The 8,289-nt window shown below is 43.9% G+C and overlaps 1 protein-coding gene and 1 long non-coding RNA gene across 4 annotated transcripts in view; one reads left to right on the top strand and one right to left on the bottom strand.

The window, feature by feature from the left end:
* Positions 1–775: 775 nt before the first annotated feature.
* LOC120220038 lies at positions 776–1,851 on the bottom strand. The gene is made up of 3 exons (XR_005525442.1): positions 1,747–1,851; positions 1,069–1,185; positions 776–819 (listed from the first exon to the last, which is right to left on the bottom strand). It is a non-coding gene; the product is annotated as an uncharacterized LOC120220038 (long non-coding RNA).
* Positions 1,852–2,343: 492 nt separating this feature from the next.
* Positions 2,344–8,289, top strand: part of CBX5 (chromobox 5) — a 36,068-nt gene continuing 30,122 nt past the window's right edge. Inside the window, exons 1-2 of one of the 3 annotated variants that reach the window (XM_039216986.1) lie at positions 2,358–2,567; positions 3,535–3,601. The gene's annotated coding sequence lies outside the window, so the exon portion shown is untranslated. Of the gene's footprint in view, positions 2,568–3,534; positions 3,602–8,289 lie in introns of all 3 variants that reach the window. The other 2 variants (XM_039216989.1, XM_039216983.1) reach the window with 2 other exon arrangements.

The following is an 8,289-nucleotide window of genomic DNA, read 5'->3' as shown; positions in this document are numbered from 1 at the left end:
TGTCATTCCCACCAAAACCACCTCCACGACCACCACCGAAGTTTCCAGAACCACTTCGACCTTAAAAGATAAGTTTTAAGTGTTAAGCTGTACAAACTGGAATTAACTAGTTGCCTGTAAGGTCTGATTAAACAAACCCACCTCTTTGGCTGGAGGAAGCACTAGCCATCTCTTGTTTAGACAGAGCCTTCCTTACTTCACAGTTGTGGCCGTTCACAGTATGGTATTTTTGAACTAAAAAATTTCAAAGACAACACAATCTCAAGGCTTAGCATACAGCATGGGTTTAAAAAACCTTGGTGAATGGCATACCCGATACTTACTAACAATCTTGTCTACAGAGTCATGGTCATCAAATGTTACAAAAGCAAAGCCTCTCTTTTTGCCACTGCCTCGGTCAGTCATGATTTCGATCACTTCAATTTTCCCATACTGTTCAAAATAATCTCTTAGATGATGTTCTTCAGTGTCTTCTTTAATGCCACCAACAAAAATCTTTTTCACAGTTAGGTGGGCACCAGGTCTTTGAGAATCCTATTATGAATAGGCCCAATTAAGTCACTTCCAAAGTAGAACTATTCTTAATCAAGATTAAAAGTTTACCACCCCCAAATGCAAAATCCACTTAGTGGCACACTTTTAAAAGACCAAGAATAAAAAATTATCACTCACTTCTCTCGAGACAGCCCTCTTTGGTTCTACAACTCTTCCATCCACCTTGTGTGGCCTTGCATTCATGGCCGCATCCACCTCCTCCACAGTGGCATAGGTGACAAATCCAAAGCCTCTGGAGCGCTTGGTGTTTGGATCTCTCATTACCTGAAACATTAATTCATTTACTAGATAGTAAAACCGCGAAGCGAATACAAGGCCCTTCAGCTTCCCGCTATTCATCTAATATAAATCTACTAACAGGGAGCCTCTAGTCAGCGAAAGCCACACCTTCCCTTGCCAGGTAATTTTCAACTATAATCCCGTTAACCATCGTCACGAGTACGGTGATCACAGCAAAAATAATCCAAGGAAATCAACTAATTCTACCGGCTTTTTGTCTCTTCCAAGTCTTACCACACAGTCCGTAAGCGTTCCCCATTGCTCAAAATGGCTCCTCAGACTCTCATCGGTTGTTTCAAAGCTCAAACCTCCGATGAAAAGCTTCCGCAGCTGTTCAGGCTCTTTGGGAGACTGGGAGTAGGGGAAAAAATCATTACGTGGGGGCTATGACGACAAATTATCTTCCAGTCAGGAGAAGGAAAGCCACCCAACAATGATACACAGCACTTATTGTTCCCTCGGGTCGCAGCAAGCCACGTGCTTCTCCCCATTAGGGGAGACGGTCCGTTGGGGGCTGGGAAGCCCCAAGCGCATGCGTCCCTACTCCTCCTTCGACGCACGCGCAACAAAAGGACGGAGCTAGGAGAATACAGAGCCAAGAAAGAACTACATCTGCTCCTTAAGAAACTCGCCCCGATACAAGGGCAGTAACAAAACGAAACGAAACAATCGAATATGAGTAAGAGTTTCGCCATAAGGAATAACCCCGGCGTGATAACTAAGTGTTGCAAGACGGCGGCCTCATGGCGACGACGAGGACAAAATGGCGACCCGAACTTTGGGAGGGGTAGGCCCTGGCAGCAACGGAAGAACTGCCGAAAGAGCTGGCGCAAGCAGCCAACCCAGGCCACGTCCTACCGAATTCAGGAATGGACGAGGAAGAAAATTAAACGGAGAGAGCGTGCTACTCACCTCTGACTTAGACATGACGGCGGTGGGAGGGGAGACTTTATCGATGCTTACTCGGCGGCGTCCACGGGCAGAAAGGAGTAATCTAACGAACGTATCTGCCAGCCTACCTTCGGCCTCGCTTTTTATCCCGCCTCCTCGCTTTAGGCATTGGTAGACTCCGCCCCTGAGTATCTCTGATTGGATACTTGCAATGGCTTCCCCCCTGCTATTGGTTTGTAGGGCCGCAGTGCTGTGTAACGTCATCCCTTTGGGCGGCCTACGCAGTCTCCACCCCTTAGTGTTCATTGGTTCCTGAGCAGTATTTGTCTTAGCTAGTGTGATTGGCTCGCCAACCAATCATTCATATTTGAATGTATGTAAGGTATTCAAATAACTTTTTGATTCTTCACGCCCCGGAATTACGCTCAACTCACTTGGCAAAACATGATTAATACTATGTATTAGGAAAGAAGTTATGGGGTGACTTTTTAATTTCTCTTTTGCAACGACCGCCCGCTAAGCGCATGTGTAGTAAAATGGCGAGTTTACGCAAGCGCATTAAGAAGTTCCGCTGGGCGCTTGGAACACGTGAAATGGCGGGCAAGAGACGGAGGCGAATCTACAGCGCTTGCGTAGTGGCGGGAGTTGTGCCTCGTTTTGCGCAGGCGTAATGGGCGGAGAAAGGGTACGGTCCCAGGATTGGTCGCGCAGGCGCAGGGAAGGATCCGTTTTGGCGGGCGGTTGGCGTTGCGCAGAAGGCGGCGGCGGCGGTGTCTTGTGGTCCTGCCTCACCACAGAGGAACAGGGAAGACGTTTGCGTGAGTGATCGGTCTCGATTCCAGGTAAGTGACGGATAGTCTTGTCTACCCATACGAGGTCTTGAACTGACTCCAATTGGGCCCGTTATTGTGTGAAATGAATGGACCGCGGGGTGGGGGCTAGTGAAGGGGGAGCGGTGGGTCCGGCCAACCAATGGAAGGACAGGGGCGGGATGTTTTATTCCTGTAAGTTCTGTGGAGCTCTGGCGCCGAAGAGCTTGACTGGCTTGTGTCTAGGCCAATTGGGTCCGCCTTTCGCTGCAGACTGATCGGTCCTTGGGCCATCGGAATGTAGGAGGCGGGTTTCCCGCGCGTGAGCAGCGGCTCCCTGAGCCAATGAGCACGGAGCGCGCGGTAGGTTGGGCTCCTCCAGGAGGCAGCGGGTCGACTCCAATGGGGAATGCGGGAGTCGAGCGGTTAAGTGGCTGGGCCAAATTTGGAGCCAGTAGACGGATAGCCTACGGGAAACGCTCGGGGAGATCGTCCAATCAGCGGTCCAGAAGAGGGAGGTCTTGATGTTAGGGGTTGTGAAGAAGGGGTTTCAATGCCCGTGATGGCGCGACAGGCGCATTATTTTATCCACTGTGACTTCTCAAACCATGCCTTTAGGCCTCCGTCCCATAACCTTTCTGGGAGGGAAACACTAAGTTTTGGTACCCACACTTTTAGTTTTGAGGCGAGCAGGGTAGGTCTTTGGGAACTCGAATCTTTAGGAAGACTGACTTGAAATGTTAGGGCCAATAGGGTAAATCTATACTGTCGTGGAAAGGCGCCCGAGAAACAAAAACCTACATAACGATGCACCTTTTCACGGACAGATGGATGTTTGTAAATCCATAGAAAAAGTTTTGGAAGGCTACGCACCGAAGTGTGTTACCTCTGGGGGCAGTGGGATCTAGGCAGGTTGGTGTCTGATGTTTAAGTCTTTTCAGCGATCGTAATTTGTGATTAAATAAAGGTTAAATTAAAAAGTCAATTTCTGCGTTTCCAGTCATAATCACGGGCTTCTCTTTTATCTTTACACCTCGAGAGAGTGCGGTCTTCCGTTAGGAACTAAGGTGAGCCTCAGTATAAAAATAGAAATGTTAAAAAGGTAACTTTTATTTGACTACTTAGTGTACCTACTAGGGACGCTAGGCTAAGCGCCTTACAAGCATTATTCATGTCTCAGTGCCTTTATCTTACTCTCTTTGAGGACTTTCTCTCCATGTCGATTTTTCTTTATACCGTTACGAGTTTCTAAGCTCTCTCCTCTTCCTTTGAGGATGACTGCATTTTTATAAGGAAGTTGCTTAACTAGGGGGATATTTAGGGTGTTAGACAAAGGACTCGTCCATCACCTGGATTATTCCATTGCCTTCAAAGTGTTTATTTTACAGGCACTGTAATCACTTGTTGGTAATGCCCATTCAGCCGATTTGAAGATGTTTCAGTAAAATAGGGAAATTTTCATTACATAATGGCCATATAAGAATCTAAATTGCTCTGTTGTTCACTGATATATATTTTTTTTTAATTTTTTTAATGTTTTATTTATTTCTAGGAGAGAGAGAGACAGTGTGAGCAGGGGAGGGTCAGAGAGAGAGGGAGTCACAGACTGAAACAGGCTCCAGGCTCTGAGCTGGCAGTCAGCACAGAGCCCGACGCGGGGCTCGAACCCAAGAACCGCGAGATCATGACCTAAGCGAAAGTCGGACGCTTAACCGACTAAGCCACCCAGGCGCCCCAACTGATATATTTAAATAACAGAAGTAATTGTAATAAGTTCAACTACATATGAAGTACATTTCTTTTTTTTTTTTTAATATTTTATTTATTTCTAGGAGAGAGAGAGAGAGAGACAGCGTGAGCAGGGGAGGGTCAGAGAGAGAGGGAGTCACAGACTGAAACAGCCTCCAGGCTCTGAGCTGGCAGTCAGCACAGAGCCCGACGCGGGGCTCGAACCCAAGAACCGCGAGATCATGACCTAAGCGAAAGTCGGACGCTTAACCGACTAAGCCACCCAGGCGCCCCTAGTACATTTCTGATTAGAGACCTTTGTGACATTGTACAAAAGAAAGTTTAGTTGCCCTTATAATGAACACAGCAGTCTCTGACACTTGCAAGAGGACAAGTTTATTTCATATTTTCTTGTATATTATTTGTAGATACACTAAGCACTTTTCCTGCTTAGTTTACAAGAGATAAAGAGATGTAGATTAAGGTTGTCTGTCCCTAATTTATTCAGGCTCAAAAGGACTATAATCTTGATCTGCTATAGGGTTTTTGACCTCAGCACTGTTGACATTTTGAGCCAATAAAGGCATCTCACCTCATCCGTCACCCCCATTTGTGACTCTCAGAATGTCTCCACACATTGCCAGATGTCCTGGGTGTGTGGGGTAGTGGAGATGCAGTCTCCCTCAGTTGAAAACCATTGATTTAGGGGTGCCTGGCTGATTTGGTTGGAAGAGCATGTGCTCCTGATCTCAGGGTCGTGACTTCAAGCCCCACGTTGGGTGTAGAGATTATTAAAAAATAAATAAACAAACTTAAAAAAATTCATGTTGATGTAAAATGACGTGCTGGGAGCTGGGGCTGGCTCAGTGGAGGAACATGTTACTGTTGATCTCAGGGTTATAGGTTCCAGTCCCACATTGGGTGTAGAGATTACTTAAAAAAACAAAAATAAATAAGATGGTAGATGCCGAAATAACTTGTCAAAGTCTCATAATTGGAAATCAGAGGAAGAAGACCGGTGAAGTGTATAGGAAGTAGTCTTTGGTGAATGCATCACTAAATCCTATGGATATCTCTTCATAGGTAAGTGATCTTTGTTCTGGTGGATAAAAGGAGAATTTCATTAAATTTTTACCCTGTCTTGAAATTTAAATACGATTGATTGCATCCAGTGTTTGGCTTCCTAAAACAATGGCACATATGTTTTGGAAGAAGGTGGGTCTTGCATTAGATGCTTGTTAGATTTTTACCTGCTCTAAGCCTTTTTCCTTTACTGAATTTTTTTGGATCAGAAAGTTTTTGCCTGACCCTGTACACATATTGAAATAGGCTTTACTAGGTAAATATATGTGCAAAGCACTTTGGTATTTTCTCATCTACAGTACACGATTTCATTTTCTTAAAGATGCAGATCAGTTTCCGCCAATATCATGGCCCCAAATTCACAGCCTGGGGGAAAAAGAAAACTAATCTGAAGAAAGGGAACCAAATCATGCTTCCTCAGATTATTCTGAATGGATTCCTCCCGTCTCCAGCCACAGCTGCTTGGATTTATAAACAGATTAAACTGTGATCCCTTACTTGATGATTTTAATGATATATTTTGCTTTGAAAGACTTCAGGATTTGAACACAGGCTTCTTGGTTTACCGTGGTATGCAAGTACAAATTGCTTTTTTTGTGAATTCTCTTACAATGTCAGTTAATAGGTCTGATGAACATTTCTCTCTGATGGGTAATTTCTCGCTGGAAATTCTGAGACTATCAGATTGAAAATCTTAAGTTGAGGCTTATTTCTTGCCTTCGGAGAACCTGGTTTGGTTGTTCGTTTGTACTGATCTGTTAATGAGACAAGATTTTTAGCCTGTGTTACAAAAATTAAATTTCAGGTGATTATTCTTAGAACTTAATGGTATATATGATTGCTACCATACCTAAAAGGGGAAATAACAGATCTTCACTGGTCTGTCTGAAAACCAATTAAAAGCAAGCTATCTGGATAGTAAGTGAGCAGGATGACGGTTGGGGCAAAAAAGAAAGAATGAACCTGCCTTTGCAGTGACTGGGTTCTTATATGTCTAGGAAAGTTTTGGTGGTTTTCAGAGCCCTTGATAGTGGCTCTGGAAAAAAGAAAAGGTATCCAGGGTACAAAGGTTTCTGAGGAAGATTAATGTTTTTAGTTTAGATATTTAATTTAACCGCATAGTGTGATTTATGTATCTTACTGGAATAGCCCATTTAACAATTCTTGGTAAAGCATTTCTTTCCTTTTCTTGTTCTTTTACTCAGTCTATTTTTCTTTCCATTTACCTTACATGAGATTGGGTTCAAAGCTGTGTGCTATGGATATTGATTTTAAAAGTAGTGACTTACAGTGTGAGATACCACTTGTGACTGATTTTGTATGGCTGCTGTTTACACATTGTTATTCATGAACTTGGACTCTGGGCAGTTATCTTTTTTCCCTGACAACTTTGATTTTCCTTTCCTTCTTATAAAGAATGCCTTTAACTGATTATTGTACTAATGGGAAAGAGTCCAGGTCATCCTGAGAAGAATTGGCTTGTGCAGAGTCCAAGATTCAGCTTGGTTGGATTTCTGTAAGCTACTCGAAGCCACATATTCATTTCTGATGACAACTTTACACTTGTGTTGGCAGAACACCCACAGTGACAACTGGTGCCTATGTTTAGTCTGTCCAGGAGCTCCACCAGCTAACATGTTTGGGGAAAAACCTACACTGTTCTTGTTAGCAGCTATGTAAATACTAGACCTCACTGAGTTTGTCTTCCTGGATCTGCCAGCATTTTGAGGGGTAAATTGCATTCCCTGATTGCTTCAATTTACCCTTTGAAATGAGGGATTAAAGGTTTTAGGCATTCTGTGGGTCACTTGAAGCATAATTCTTTTTGGATCAGTAATTGGTTTTATATATATAGACCCAGTTTATGATTTTTAAAAATTTTATTTCCCCTGTGTATTAGTTTCCTGTGGTTGCTGGAACAGATGACCACAAACTTCGTGGCTTCAAACAGTGGGAATTTATTCTCACAATTCTGAAGGCCAAAAGTCTGCAGTCAAGGTGTTGAGCCCCCTCTGGAGGCCCTAGGGTAGAGTCCCTTCCTTGCCCCTTCCCACCTTCTGGCGGTTGTCTGCCTCATCTTGTGACCTCATCTCTTCCTGCTCTGCCTTCATATGGTCTTCTCTGTCTCAGAACTCCTGCCTCTTCTAAGGGTAAACGTGATTGCATTTAAGTCCCAGCCAGATATTCCAGGATAAATTTCTCCTTTCACATCTTTTAGTCACATCTTTTGCCATATAAAGTGATATTTAAGTGATATTTATAGGTTCAGGGGATTAGGACTTGGGTCTCTTTTGGAAGGGCCATCACTCAGACCACTACACCTTAGTTCTCTAACCCCTATCCAAATTTTATGTAATTCAAAAAGGAAAAGGTATTTTATTCATTTATTTTAAGTTTAGAGAAAGAGGGGCAGAAAGGGAGAGAGAGAATTTTTTTTCCTTTGAGAGAGAGAGAGAGAGAGAAAGAGAGAATATACACTTGTGGAGCCATGATCCCCTGACTCAGATCATGACCTGAGCTGAAATTAGGAGACAGATGCTTAATCGACTGAGCCACCCAGGCACAGCAAATGTGGGGGGGAAAAAGCCTCAACAAACTTAGATTCCATTCCCATATCTGTCATTAACTAGCGACATAACCTTGGGTGAGCCATTTGCCCTCTTTGTTTCTTAAGTTTCTCTACCTTCTATGGAAAGAATTGGATAGGTGATTGCTAATAGCCTTCTAGGCTGAAGTCTTTCATTAAATGACTCCTGAATTGTCTTGGAGTTTGTTTTTGAAGCCAGTAATTAAAAAAATTTTTTTAATGTTTTATTTATTTCTAGGAGAGAGAGAGACAACGTGAGCAGGGGAGGGTCAGAGAGAGAGGGAGTCACAGACTCTGAAACAGGCTCCAGGCTCTGAGCTGGCAGTCAGCACAGAGCCCGACGCGGGGCTCGAACCC

This window comes from Hyaena hyaena, unplaced genomic scaffold (assembly GCF_003009895.1).
Source record: "Hyaena hyaena isolate Hyena2069 unplaced genomic scaffold, ASM300989v1 scaffold_663, whole genome shotgun sequence".
In the NCBI taxonomy this organism is placed as follows: domain Eukaryota; kingdom Metazoa; phylum Chordata; class Mammalia; order Carnivora; family Hyaenidae; genus Hyaena; species Hyaena hyaena.
This window is presented reverse-complemented; position numbering and strand designations above follow the sequence as displayed.